The sequence below is a fragment of the Narcine bancroftii genome, chromosome 14 (genome assembly GCF_036971445.1).
Source record: "Narcine bancroftii isolate sNarBan1 chromosome 14, sNarBan1.hap1, whole genome shotgun sequence".
NCBI lineage: Eukaryota > Metazoa > Chordata > Chondrichthyes > Torpediniformes > Narcinidae > Narcine > Narcine bancroftii.
Window position 1 is genome coordinate 39,002,582 of NC_091482.1, and position 15,787 is coordinate 39,018,368.

Below are 15,787 nucleotides of genomic sequence, written 5' to 3' on the forward strand. Positions count from 1 at the left end.
CAGCAGCAGCTCCCCAAGGGGACAGGCTGCTATTGAAGCCTGGGGAAAAGGATCCATCCCCCCGGTGTTACACAGTGACAGACCAGTCACCACCAACAACATACCCTGATGTTACACAGGGACAGACCCATCCCCACCAGCTCCGTACCCCAGTGTTACAGGGACAGACAATGGGGAGAGCAAATGGCACGAAACCCCACGTTAGGCACAAGAGTGCCACCTGGTGTCGGAGTGAGCAAACTGAACCGACATCTGCAGTGGAAGTCTTGTCTGTACCGTGGGGTGTTGCAGTTTACTCACACTGACACCAGGTGGTGGTGTTTCCCATTTCCTCCTTCATGCAGGACCACCCCTCTCCCCGAATAGCCACCACCACCCCATCCCCCAGCTGATTAAATAATTTTTATTAAACTTGGTTTAAATGAACGTGCATGATACAGACTTCCATTGTGTTGGGTCATTGACTGGAAGTTGATGTTTTTTGTGACCAGAACTAAACCGTAGGAACTATTATTATTGAGCCCTTGGGAACATCATTCCATCTAAAGCAGCTCCTTCCAAAAACGTAGCAACAACGTTGAGTGAGGAGCGGCTGTACATTCGCGTGGATTCACCATTCTGGTACAACTCAACTCCTCCGGTCCCAGCAACATCCTGTCAGATCTCAGCACTCCTTCATCCACATCAATTCTGCAGTTAGGTGATCAAAAATTCACACAATACTCCCAATTTGGCATCAATGTTGTATACAGCTTCGCCATCATGTCCCAAGTCCTCTGCTCAATACTTTAATCAAGTCACTGCTAAGGCATTAAGAATGTCTGCCTCTGAAAGCACTTTCAAGGAATTGGGCGTCTGCGTTCCCAAATCAGGCAAGTTAATGCAGTTGGTGTTTTCCCTCCAGAGAGGATAAGGTGACATCAACGTCAACAAGAGGCATAGTTGGGGCTGCAGAGCCAGCAACTTTTAACCAGCACAGAAGCAGCAAAAACCAGAAGACGCCTGTAGAAAGTGAAGGGAGAGAAGTTTAGGGATATGTTTTTAAATATATAAGCACAGCAGTGAGTGCCTGGAATTCCTTACCAGAAGTGATGGGGAAGTCTGGAACATTACAGACATTTCAAAGACTGACGCAGGGAAATGGATGCAAGAAGAAAAAAAGGGTGTTGGAGGAAGGAAAGGGTGTGATTGTGGAGTAGGCTTGTACAGTTCAGCAGGACATGAGCCAAAGGCCCTGCACAGGGCTGTTTTCTGTTCTAGGCTTTACTCTCTGCCGCTCAAACAGTTTAAGTAACAAAGCCTGCATCACACCTCGAGTCTACTCCGTTCCACCACATATTTTACTGCAGATATTGGACCTCCATGCACCAATAGACAAAAAAAAACAGTAAACATCACAGGGTAAAGGCAGCAGTTATCACAAAACAGTTCCAGCACCATCAGCCCAGGGTTGAATCCAGCACTGACTACAAGAAGTTGGTGCATTCTCCCTGCATCTGCGTGGATTTCCTCTGGCGCACCAGTTTCCTCCCATTCTCCACGCTCAGTATTCATGATGCAGTAGTCAACTGGGGTTGACATTGGCTCTACCTAAGAAGCCAGAGTGGTAGTGCACAATTACTTCAGACTGGAGGCCTGTGACTAGTGGTGTGCCTCAGGGGATGACACTAAGATTGGAGACATTGTGGACAGTGAGGAAGGTTTTCAAATCTTGCAGAGGGATCAGGACCAGCTGGATAAATGAGCAGATGGAATTTAACCCGGACAAGTGTGAGGAGCTGCATTTTGGAAGGACAAACCATGAAAGGACGTACATGGTAAATGGTCGGGCACTGAGGAGTGCAGTAGAACAGAGGGCTCTGGGAATACAGCTACATAACTCCCTGAAAGTGGCGTCACAGGTGGTCAGGGTTGTAAAGAGAGCTTTTGGCATTTTCGTCTTCATAAATCAAAGTATTGTTTCATAGCTTGCAAGAAATTGGTGAGGCCAAATTTGGAGTTTCGATCACCCAACTACTTCAAAAATATACATTATCAGTAAGAAATACAAAGTGCAAGTATATTTACTAGGATGATGCCCAGACTTCAGGAACTCGGTTCCAGGGAAAGGTTAAACAGGTTAGGACTCTATTCTCTGGAGGGTAGAAGAATGAGGGAGGTATTTAAAATTATGAGAGGGATAGACAATAAATGTAGGTATGCTTTTTATCCACTAAGAGACAAACTTAGTTTAGGGTGAAATGGGAAAGTTTTGATGGAAAAAAATTAGACGACGTTTCTTCAGAAAGTGGAGCGAGCTGCCAGGTAGCGTGGTGAATGTGGGTCAATTTTAACATTTTAGAATTTGGACAAGTACATTCTTGCGAGGGGTTCGATGGGCTATGGACTGGGTGCAGGTCAGTGGCACAGGGCAGAATAATAGTTCAGCACAGACTAAGGGCCCATTCATTTCTCTGCTGTAGTTTTTTAAGGTTCTATGGAGGATTTGGGCAGCACAGGTTCAAGGTGTGGAAGGGCCTGTTATTGTACTGCAGGTATAAAGTTAAAGATTTAATACATAGACGAATCTATTGGCTCCACCTCATGTTTGTCTCTTTTCAAACTAAGGATTTTTAAATGTTGTATTGATAGGACCGTAATGCACAGAACTCCCCACCCAATTCTGATTGAAGACTCTGGTTTGGATCCTCCAGACAGTATTCAGATAGATTCACAAAAGGGGGTGGAAGATGTGTGCTCATGTATGTGAGTATCACACTGGATCCGACTGAAGACAGACACCCACCATGTACGAGACATGCAGCGGGGCTAGCAAAAATTTTACAAAAGGTGGCACACAGTGATGGGACATGCCCTGACTGTATTAACAACACATCGTATTGTAGCATTTGTGAGCTCGACAGCGTTTACAATGACGTCGCTGAGGCAGACAAGACTGGAAAAGATTTTGAATGCTCCAAATATTACGTTTACCCATGAAGGCATTAACATGGCAGACAATATGGGAGAGGGAGAGCCACACTGTTGTGAAAAGAGGGTACTAAGGGATATTAAAATAAGACCTGATTTACAGACTACACCTATGAGAGAACCAAATGAAACCTTATTTACAGATGGTTGTTGTTACAGAAACCCCACGGATGGATTAAAAGCCGCCTATGCGGTAGTACGGAAAACTACAGAAGGATTTGAAGAAATTATTACAGGGACAGTAAGAGGGAAGGAGTCAGCACAACTGGCTGAACTACAGGGAATGATAGCAGCATTCGAATGGGCAGAAGGAAAGGAGGTAAATATATACATATACATATACATACATATACATATATATATACATATATATACATATATACATATATATATATATATACATATATATATATATATACATATATATATATATATATATATATACATATATATACACACAGATTCGGCATGTGTGGTAGGGACAATACAGGTTGAGCTTAGTCAATGGATTAGAAGTGGGTTTTTAACAGCAGCAAGGACCCCAATTAAACACGAGAAGGATGTTAGGAAATTGGCTGAGGCCCTCCTGAAACCAAGGGCAGTAGCAGTCATTAAATGTAAGGGGAAATCAGGAAGTGGATACGGCCGCAAAAAGAGCAGCAGGGTACGGACCTCAGTTTATTATGATGCAGGCAGAGAGAACGGCACATGACTTATTGCCACCTTGTGAGGTAGGAGTAATAATTCAGGAACAGGCGAAGGCATCACCCCAGGAAATGATGGTATGGAAAGAAAGGGGGGTAACCGAAGATCAGGGACTGTGGAGATCAATGGACGGTAGGCCAGTATTACCATCTGGACTCATGAAACCCCTACTGGAGGAGGCGCATGGGTTAACCCACTGTGGGAAGAAACAGATGATAAGGTATTTGATACATTGGTGGCATCACTTCCTGCCGGCGATGGTGGAGAATCATATCAGAGAGTGTAAGGTATGTATGAAATATAATGTCAAGGCGACTGTGAAACCTCACGAAGGACAGTTTCCGTTGCCTAAGTTACCAGGGCAGGAAATTGTAATTGATTACACGGACATGATAGAGAGGGCAAGGGGATATCGATACCTCTTAGTAGCAGTAGATTTGTACACAGGTTGGCCGGAAGCAATCCCTGCCAAAAGAGAAGATGCAAAGACGGTAATTAAGTTCCTAATCAACCAGTATATTCCTATACACGGATTTCCTTGGAAGATTAGGTCAGATAATGGGAGACATTTTAAGAGTAAAGATTTACAGGAGGTAGAAGCGATGTTTGGGTTAAAACATGCCTTTGGAATGGTATCATCCACAATCCCAAAGGAAAGTGGAGAGAATGAACCAAACAATAAAAGGTAAGATCGGGAAAGTGCAGGCACGGACCAAATTAAATTGGGTGGATGCGCTGCCCCTGGCATTGATGTCAATAAGGAGTTCAGTAAGTTCTGTGACAGGATTTACTCCGTATGAACTAAAAACTATTTACTTCAATTATATTGTTTTCGGGAAATATTAATGCAATTAAGTAACAGCCACAGTATGTAGAAAAGTTGGCTGATTATAGTATATGCAGAATACAAAGAGAGAAAATACTTTCATGCCCAAGGTTACACTGCTAATTGTAAAGCACAAGACCGGAGAGAAAACATCAAAAACACACATGGGAGTAACAGGATAGCAGATAGGAGAAGTTAGACAGGATGAGGTTGGAGGAACCATAGGGACAGTGATTTATTCTGAAACAGGCCAGTGACAGGAAGATAAGTGTATTGCAAGGATAAGTGATAAGAGTACCATGACTGAGAATGTCAGAGACAAATAAAATGGATAAACTAATTTAGTAGGAATGATAAGTCATAAGGATACACGGGAGGTGTTGATTAGAACAGAAGACTATGGCCAGACGAGAACAAAGAAATAATTAGAAATATCTGGGGTATGAATTGACTTCTGATCAAAACAACAGGACGTTCTGGCCTTGGGGATTAAGATAGGAGGTCTACACCATAGAAAATTGCAGAGCAGGAAATTGCTTGAGATAAATCTTATGCAAGAAGTCTATCAAAGAAAGCCAACTCTTGGTCAATGTAACAATGTTGATCTATATAAACAGAAGAGACTGGACAGTAGGAGTCAGTCTTGGGGAATAGCTCACCGAGCAGGTGACCTATGAAACTAATGACTGAACCAGAGCTCTATTAAGCTTTATTCTCATAATATGTAATAAACTGATTGTGAAACCGAATACCTTCTCCTATCACTTCATTCAACGAGCACGCTGGACTCAGACGACACATAGACCAAATTGAGGGTAGGGTAAAGCCAGAGTCCGACAATTCACAAGCAACATTTCAGGCTTGAACCCCAGGGAGAGTATCGGCACTATATAAAGTTCACCGCTTAACCTGCTGAGCTTCTCCAGCATTTGCATCCTTACAGAATTTGTTGACTTACTATGTTTGAACAGAGAAGAATTGACATCAGGACATTTCACCCCTTAACTGTTGATCCATACAGACAAAAACTTTAAATGTGGGTTTACAGAACAGTAACAGGTCATAAACCTTGACCACACCAATTCACCTTCACTTCCCACATTGTGAAGGGCAAGAGAAAACACTTGTGAGAGATAATGGAATATGGGAAGTTAGTCAATTGCTAAATAGGAATGAATTATGATGGGTTGAATAAGGGTGGAGAAAGAATGGAGTGTGAGGAAGGGTTAAGCAAGTATAATAGAATAGGGGTCTTATAGCAAGTAGATAGATTTAGCAAGTCCTGGGGGTTGAGATTTATGAATAAGAACAAAGACATGACATTTCCTGGTAAACAAGTATACACAGAAAGGCACACAAAGGCAGAATTACCCAATGCCAAACCAATCCAGGAGGCAAAAGAATGTTAAGGGGGGAGGTACCTCTGTACTGAAATAGAATGTATAAAAAGTTGGGTAAGCGCCAGTATGTGTGTGTATTCCCAGGGTAAGGGGAAGCACCCAACTTTGCACTGTTGTAAAATAAATGTTCTTTGTTCTCAATTTTTGTCTTGAGTGAAATCTGTGAAGGCACCTCTGCTTCTCACAACTTGGGGACTCGTCCAGGATCACACTCCCTCCACTGACAGAGCGCCTGACGACGGGGGTAGGTGCACCCCGGCTGATTCAACTGGACTCCCAGACGACGGGTAGCTGGTCAGTGGACGAAGCGAGTGATATCCAAGAAGAAGCATTGAGAACAAACGATGGGAGGACATTAAGGAAGCACGCTAGGAATAGCTACTGGATTCCGGTAAGAGGAATTGAACTTTCCTGCCAATATGGGAGGAGGAAGTAGCAAGAGAACAAGTCCTAAAGAAGGACGGGAGGATAAAATACTGAAACATAGTCCGTTAGGACTAATGTTATCCAATTGGAGTGCGGGAAAAACCTGTGGGAAGGATAAGCAGACCATGGTCAGGTATTGTCAGGAATGGGTTAAGAATCCGATAAAAGGGAGTTCAGTTTATTGGCCAAAGTTCGGATCCGACGAGGACTGGGTGTGTCAGGCATTGAACATCTGGCTCTACCAAAATCAAGGAGACAATACCGGGAGTAGGGAATATGCAGACTGTTGGCTTAGTGAATTGTTTAATCAGATGATACTGGACGAGAAGAAATTTTGAGGTTATCCGAGGTTAAATACTTAGGTCATTTGGTTAGTCAAGGAACTAGGAAGATAAGTCCAGAGAGAATACGCGGTAATGCTGAAGAACTTAGGAAAATCCTTGGTTTGGTGGGATACTGTAGGATTAGGATTGAGAATTATTCCAGCCTGGTCAAATTTCTTTATGATAAACTTGCGACTCTAGGGGGTGAAACTGTTGTCTGGGCGGAGGGGGAGATTAAAGATTTTGATATGGTGAAACAGCGTCTTACTAATGCCCCAGTTTTGGCCTTACCCGACCTAAATAAGCCATTTTACCTATATACCAATGCGAAAGACGGTGTGGCCATGGGAGTATTAACACAAGACCGAGGAGGCTTTAGACAACCAGTTGCCTTTCTATCAAAGATTTTAAATCCTGTTTGTCGTGGTTGGCCAGAATGTGTGCAAGCAATTGCGGCCACTGCCATTCTAGTAGAGGAAGGATGCAAAATTACATTTGGTGCCCCGATGACAGTTCACACCCCTCACACAGTCCGCACCATTCTTTTACAACGTGCTGGAAGGTGGCTTACCGATTCCAGAATTTTAAAGTATGAAGCAATTCTTATGGATAGGGATGATTTGACAATGATTACAAATAAAGATCAGAATCCAGCCGCCTTCTTGGTTTCTCCAGATTCTGATACTGTCTCCAAGGATTTAGAGCATTTATGCTTAGAAGTGATAGATTTACAGACAAAAATGTAGAGATGATTTAAGCGATGGATCTTCCCGCTGCATTGATGGTATTCGTTACAGCAGGTATAGTGTAGGGAATGAAGGAGTTGTGATTGAGGCCGGTCGTCTTCCCGGTCATTGGTTGGCCCAATCCTGTGAATTGTATGCCCTCTGTAGAGCTCTCCGGGGTCTAAAGGGAAAGGTGGGCACAATCTATACTGACTCCAAGTATGCTTTTGGTGTAGTACACACACCTTCAGAAAGATTTGGAAAGAGCGTGGAATGATAACTGGGAAAGGACAAAAGTTGATCCATGAGAACTTAATTGTTCAATCCTTAGATGCTCTTATGTTACCTTAGGAGACAGCTGTAGTTCATGTACGAGGCCATCAAATTATTGACTGTCCTGAAGCCCAGGGTAACAGATGAGCAGATGAAGCTGCCAAACAGGCTGCATTAACAAAAATAAGAGATGCAGCTGTTACTCCCCATCCCTCATGAGATTCAAAAGACTCCCATCTTCTCACAGGAGGAGGAGATTTATATGAAAGACTAGGGAATGCGTCAAACTGCAGATGGGTTATGATGGACGGCAGAGGGACGTCAAGTCCTGAATAAAGCCTTGGCTCGTCAGATTATTGATCAGCTCCACCAGCATACACACTGGGGAACACAGGCACTTGTTAACGCCTTTGTATGGTCCTTTAATTTTTCTGGAATATACACCTTAGCCAAACAGAGTACTCAGGGATGTCCAATTTGTCAGTGAGTGAATAAGAAAGTAATGCGCTATGTAATGCCTGGGGGGGGGGGGGGTCGCGATATAGCCGTACGCCCGTTTCAACGAGTACAGGTTGACCTCATGGAATTACCCAAGATAGGGGTCTATAAATATCTCCTAGCAATGATGGATCATTTTACTCGTTGGGTTGAGGCTTTCCCAACCCCTAATGATCGTGCTAACACCGTTATTCGGATATTACCTGAGGCTATTATTCCACGTTACGGTATTGTGCAAACTATTGATTCAGATTGAGGTATATTTTTACCTCTCAGGTACTCTAGGGGGTGTGTAAAATCTTGGGAATAGATTGGCAGTTACATACCTCATGGCACCCCCAGAGTTCAGGCCGAGTCGAGCAGATGAATCAGACCCTGAAAAACCAACTCACTCGACTTCATTAGGAAACTGGCCTCTCCTGGATTAAATGCTTACCCTTAGCTTTAATCAGGATCCGCACAGCTCCCCGTAAGGACCTTGCGGTCTCACCATATGAGATGATGTTCGGTCTTCCTTACATGGGATTCCACACCGATTCCCCTACCCCTGAGGCGAATGACCAATATATATCTAAATATTTACAGGGACTTTCCACTTCTTTATATGACTTAAAACAGAAGGGTTTATTAGCTCAAAACCCACCCCTGGACTATCCCATTCATTCCATTAAAGCTGGTTCTTGGGTATATGTAAAAGCGTGGCAAGACCATAAACTAGAACCTATATGGGACGGTCCTTATTGTGTACTTCTGATTACAGACACTGCAGTACGAACAAAAGAAAAGGGATGGACTCACGTATAACACATTAAGCGTGCTAATCCACAGACTAAGGACGTTGATAATATCCCCTCCACCTGGCATGCAGTTTCGCATCCTTCTGGTCTGAAAGTTACGCTCCGCCGACAAAAATTGTTGTAATGTTATTTTTATTATTTGCAGTATTGTTTTCCTGCTGGTTCCCAATTTTTGGGAAACCATCCAATTGTACACAATGTATCAAGTCCTCCTGGAATAGGGGCAGCAGAGGTGATAGTTACTTTGAAGAATTGACAAGTTTACCTTTAGAATGCAGACAGGGCACGGGTATAGAGTGTATTCATAGTGGGGTATCTTATTTATTATGGTTTAATTTAGGATCCCAACATGGACCAGGGAAGCAGAACTGTCCTAGGGGAGTGGATTGGGTTTGCGTCCCAGCCTCTACGGGTATTAAAAAGACAAGTACCAAAAATATGGTACAAAGAAGATGGTGGGAGAATTATAAGCAAAATATTAGTCAGGGCTATACCTGGAGTAGGAATATATGCTAATGCCCACAGACAAGCTGCTACTCAACGGTTAGGTTACAATAAATGGGTAGATTTAAGTCAACGAACAGCTGACTTGCTGGGGTTTAAGGAAGAATTGTTGGATTGGCGGAGGGCCAACTAAAGATGGTACCTGGCCCTGGCAAGGTGAGCCTTTGGATATATGGGAACTTCTACACTTTAATGCTACAACGAATGAAATTGAACGCCCGCCCCCCCCACCCCCCCAAACTTGGCATCTTGTAAATCACCCACTGGGTCACGAATGCGTTCGGAAGGCTGAACGCCGTCACTATAAGGGGGATTCTAGTTGTAAACGGCTTAAGCTGCTCAAGAATACTACAGCTGTTTGGCATCCTGCAACCCCTACCTGGTATTTCTCTATGGAAAAAGATTCGGATTGTGTGCTTTATGAGAATATCAATGACACCAGTGACATATGGAATTGTTCAGGTGAAAATCCTTACTGGGGCATCCCCTCGCTTTGGGAGATCTGGAACCAGACTATCCCACATGGATATGCCCCAGAGGGTTTATATTGGATTTGTGGAAATATGGCTTATACCTTTTTAGAACCTGATTGGAGCGGCACTTCTTGTATTGGAATAATTCAACCTCAATTTGTCTTACTGCCTTTGCATGCCGACCATCACCTTTCCACCAAGCTATATATGCGCCTAATCCCAAAATCTCCTCAGGATACTTGTCCAAAGAGATGTGAGAGATAATAGAATATAGGAAGAAAAGCTAGTATGAATGAAATAAGGAATACTAGACTAGATTAGAGGAAGTTAAGTAAGTGCTGAGTAGGGATGAATTCCGATAAGAGTGTGAGGAAGGGTTACACAAGTATAATAGAATAAGGGTCTTATAGTGATGGACAGAATTAGCAAGTACTGTAGAATTAGTAAGTCCTGGGGGATGAGATGTGTAAATAAGGACAAAGCCAGATTCATGAATAAGGACAATGACATGATGGGACCCAGACAGGATACCCCATGGTCTTTCAAGTTTACAGAAACTGCACATAGGCAGACAAGAATTACCAAATGTCAAACCAATCAGGAGGCAGAAGAATGTTAGGGGGGTGAGGGTACCTCTACACTGAAATGAACTGTATAAAAGTTGGGTGAGCCCAGTATGTGTGTGTATTCCCATGGTAAGGGAAAGCACCCAACCTTGCACTGTTGTACAATAAATGTTCTTTGTTCTCAATTTTTGTCTCGAGCAAAATCTGTGAAGGTACTTCTGTTTCTCACAAATGGGGGTTCGTCCGGGATCCCACTCCCTCCACTGACAGAGTGCCCGACGACGGGGGTAGGTGCACCCCGACTGATTCAGCTGGACTCCCAGACAACGGGTGACTGGTCAGTGGACGAAGTGAGTGATATCCGAGAAGAGGCATTGAGAACAAATGTCGGGAGAATGTTAAGGCTAGGAATAGCTACTGGATCCCGGTAAGAGGAATTTTATTTACCTGCTAGTATGGGAGGAGTAAGTAGCAAGGGAAACAATCCTAAAGAAGGACTGGAAGATCAGATACCTAAACATAGTCCATTAGGATTAATGTTATCTGATTGGGGTGCGGGGAAAACCCATGGAAAAGATAAACAGACCATGGTCAGGTATTGCTATCAGGAATGGGTTAAGAATCCCATAAAAGGGAGTTCGGTATATTGGCCAAAGTTCGGATCCGACTAGGACTGGATGTGTCAGGCATTGAACATTTGGCTCTACCAAAATCAAGGAGGTAATAACGAGAGCAGAGAATATGCAGCCTGTTGGCTCAGTGGATCGTTTGATCAAATGATTTTGAGCGAAAAGGAATGCAAGAACAAGAAGGATGAGGAACCTTCTGCCCCTGAAATACAAGGATGGGATGTGTTACATTCCCTTCCTCCACCTTATGTTCCCCCTGTGCCGGCTCCTATCTTCCCCCTCTCACCGACGCTTTACCCTTCTTTACCTTCCCCTCCTCCTCCACAGTTAGGATATTACTAGAGTCTGTTATTCCGCGTTATGGCATTATTCAAACCATTGACTCAGATCGATGTACACATTTTACCTCTCAGGTACTCCAGGGTGTGTGTAAAATCCTGGGAATAGATTGGCAGTTGCATACCCCATGGCACCCCCAGAGTTCAGGCTGAGTGGAGCAGATGAATCAGACCCTGAAAAATCAACTCACTCGACTTCATGAGGAAACTGGGCTCTCCTGGATTAAATGCTTACCCTTAGCTTTAATTAGGACATGCACAGCTCCTCATAAGGACCTTGCTGTCTCACCATATGAAATGATGTTTGGTCTTCCATACTGATACCCCTAGCCTTGAGGCTAATGACCAGTACATATCTAAATATTTACAGGGACTTTCTACTTCTCTGTATGACTCAAGACAGAAGGGTTTATTAGCTCAAAACCCACCCCTGGACTATCCTATTCATTCTGTTAAACCTGGTGATTAGGTATATGTAAAAGCGTGGCAAGACCATAAACTAAAACCGATATGGGACAGCCCTTATTGTATACTTCTGATTACAGACACTGCAGTGCGAACAAAAGAAAAGGGGTGGACTCACATACAACGCATTAAACAAGCTAATCCATGAACTAAAGACGTTGATAATATACCCTCCACCTGGCGTGCAGTCTTGCATCCTTCTGGTCTGAAAGTTACGCTACGCCGGGAAAAAGTGCTGTAATGTTATTTTTATTATTTGCTGTATTGTTTTTCCACTGGTTCCCAATTTTTGGGAAACCACCCAATTGTACACAATGTATTAAGTCCTCCTGGAATAGGGGCAGCAGAGGTAATAATTACTTTGAGGAATGGACAAGTTTACCTTTAGAATGCAGACAGGGCACAGGTATAGAGTGTATTCATAGTGGGGTACCTTATTTAGTATGGTTTAATTTAGGATCCCAACATGGACCAGGGAAACAGAACTGCCCCAGGGGAGTGGATTGGGTTTGCGTCCTGGCCTCTACAGATATTAAAGAGATGAGTGCTAAAAATATGGTACAAAGAAGATGGTGGGAAAATGATAGGCAGAACATTAGTCAGGGCTATACCTGGAGTAGGGATAATGGGGGTATATATGCTAATGCTCGCAGACAAGCTGCTACTCATAGGTTAGGTAACAATAAACGGCTCCCCCAACTTGGCATCTTGTAAATTATCCTTTGGGTCATGAATACATTCAGAAGGCTAAAGGCTATCACTATAAGGGGGATTCCAGTTGTAAACGGCTCAAGCTGTTCCAGAGTACACACAGCTGTTTGGCATTTAAACCGTTTAATCAGACTCCAGGCAGTTTTGGAGATTATCACCAAACAGACAGCGACGGCCTTGGATTTATTGGCTGAAGAACAACGACAGTTACGAACTACAGCTTATCAAAACCGCCTGGCTCTCAATTACTTGTTGGCTGCTGAGGGTGGCGTTTGTGGAGGATTGATTGATAACAATGGTCACAATGGTCAGGCGGTTGAACTTTTTACTGGTGACTGGAGGTGGATACACACAGCCCTTATAGCAGTTGGACTCATTATTTTAGCCATCATGATACTTCCCTGCCTAATGACTTGTGTGCAGTGTTTAATTCAACAGACCCTTCATCAGATCACTACAACCCAAAGCATGTATGCTTTCCAAACTCCGTCTGATGATGCTGAGATTGCAGTTCGTTTACTCACTCGCTGGGAAAAAGACCAAGCTTAAAATAAGACTTCCCGATTGAGGTTTTACGAAGCATAGCTAAAGAAAAAGGGTGGATTGTGAGAGATAATGGAATACGGGAAGTTAGTCAATTGCTAAATAGGAATGAATTAGGATGGGGTGAAGGGATAATGGAATAAGGAAGTCAAGCAAGTGCTAAATAGGAATGAATTATGATGGGTTGAATAAGGGTGGAGAAAGAATGGAGTGTGAGGAAGGGTTAAGCAAGTATAATAGAATAGGGGTCTTATAGCAAGTAGATAGATTTAGCAAGTCCTGGGGGTTGAGATTTATGAATAAGAACAAAGACATGACACTTCCTGGTAAACAAGTATACACACAGAAAGGCACACAAACTGCACGTAGGCAGAATTACCTAATGCCAAACCAATCCAGGAGGCAGAAGAATCTTAAGGGGGGAGGTACCTCTGTACTGAAATAGAATGTATAAAAAGTTGGGTAAGCACCAGTATGTGTGTGTATTCCCAGGGTAAGGGGAAGCACCCAACTTTGCACTGTTGTAAAATAAATGTTCTTTGTTCTCAATTTTTGTCTCGAGTGAAATCTGTGAAGGCACCTCTGCTTCTCACACATTCAAACTCCTTACACAGCGACAGACTTGAACCTGGGTCAATGTTACTTTCAGAAAATTCTGCTAAACATGTCAAGATCAAAATTCTATTGATTATCATGTAATAAGGTGCAACATTACACAAAGTTCACTTCAGTCAGTCACAAAGCTGACTGTTTAGTTTCTGCTCATGTAAATCTAAGTACTTCTTACACTAAGAAAAGAGAATTCCCTCAGTCAGGGTCTGCCAGCGCAGTCCCCTACCCAAACCATTAGCAGCCCGAACTCCACATCCAAAACCAGAGACAGGGTTGACCACAAACATTCCTAAGCCATCAACCCAAGCCAAGACCTAAAGTTACCAGTAGAGGAAACAGAACAAATTAAACCAACATCTTTCTCTGGCTGCATGACAATTGGCCACATTGTTCAAGAATTTATCACAGCCACCAATGCACAATAGCTCTCACTAACACCAGATGCCATTCACAGCAACTCAAAGAACAAGCCCAGGAAAACAACCAACAATAAAACCCAGACTCCACCTACCTTTCTCTGGTTCCAGCATCATGTAATTTCAGCGTTAATCTGAATATCACAACTGGAGAAATTCTCCACTGTTTTAAGCCCATGAAATTCTGTCACCTGATAAACAGCCTCCCATCCCTTCATTGATGTGGCTTCATTATTGGCCACAACTGTGGAGACAGGAGACTGCCCTTCGCTGGAATATGGAGAAGAATTAATTGGCCGATCTCACTGTTGTAACTTCACGTGTGAAATCCGTTGTTGGACATTCAAATAAGGACTGTCTCCAAGCTTCCTAGTTCTGGCCAACAGCAACACAGCATCCATGAAAAAATGGCAGCTGTTTATCAGGTGTCAGCAGGTCATGGGGCTAAAACAGGGGAGTTTTTTTTCAATTGAGTTCTTGGTGTAAAAATCTGTAATTTTGGTAATGGTCAGTCCTGTGACAGCTAAATACTTTAATAAAGCAAACTAGTGTTTTCTTTGTTCCTAGTTGTTGAACAGCTGTTCACACTCTGAAATGTATTGGTTTAATGGGAGCCTTTTGCTTTCCCAGTGCCTTTGGGCATTGGTTTGGGAATATTTATGTAACAGTTGGTACAATGGTCATGTCATGTTCAAATCTGGGACTGTGTGCAAGGAGTTTGTATGTTCTCCCCACATCAATATTGGTTTTCTTCCACCCTTCAAAATGTGTGTGTGTGGTGTGTGTGTGTGTGTGTGTGTGTGTGTGTGTGTGTGTGTGTGTGTGTGTGTGTGTGTGTGTGTGTGGGGGGGGGTGTGTGGGGGGGGTGTGTGGGGGGGGTGTGGGGGGGGGGTGTGGGGGGGGGTTGGGGGGGGGGTGTGGGGGCGGGGTGTGGGGGGGGGTGGGGGTGTGGGGGGGGGGGTGGGGGTGTGGGGGGGGGGGTGTGGGGGGGGGGTGGTTTGCAGGTTAACTGGTGTGTCTGTGTGGCATAGGCTCATTTAGGCCAATTACTTTGGTGTGTGTTTAAATGTAAAGATTCAGTCTGGGGTCTGACCATGTGGATGTATAGATAGTGGGCAAAATGTCTTGGCATTAATTAGAACCATAAGAACACTACAGCACCAGAAAGCCCATTCAACCCTCCTCGACTGTGCCAAAAACCTCATTCCACTAGTCCCACTGACCTTCACCCATTCCATAGTCCTCCAGGCCTCTCCCATCCTTGTATCTATCCAATTTAATCTAAAAACCTAAGAGTGAGCCTGCATTTACCACGTCATATGGAAGCTCGTTCAATACTCCCACCCTCTCTGAGTGAAGATATTCCCCCTAATGTTCCCCTCAACCTTTCCCCTATCACCTTAAAGCCACGGGTAGCAGGCTATTGTAGATGGGCTGAATCGCCACCCCAGTCGTCCGACACAAGATGGCACGGACCCCCCTTCCCTTCCCAGGAGAAACCTGCGGTTAGCAACACGCATTGCCCGGGGATGGCGCCGCTTCCCGGTGGTGCACCACTGGACAGGTGGTCTTCCCGCCAACCATGCT

General features: G+C 43.8%; 2 long non-coding RNA genes across 2 annotated transcripts in view; one reads left to right on the top strand and one right to left on the bottom strand.

The window, feature by feature from the left end:
- The window catches only part of LOC138749980 (uncharacterized), a 250,978-nt gene that overhangs the window by 187,845 nt on the left and 47,346 nt on the right, over positions 1-15,787 (bottom strand). The window lies entirely within an intron of this gene.
- LOC138749919 (uncharacterized) lies at positions 2,831-11,229 on the top strand. Its single transcript, XR_011348949.1, has 3 exons — positions 2,831-3,289; positions 6,056-6,292; positions 8,907-11,229. It is a non-coding gene; the product is annotated as an uncharacterized lncRNA (long non-coding RNA).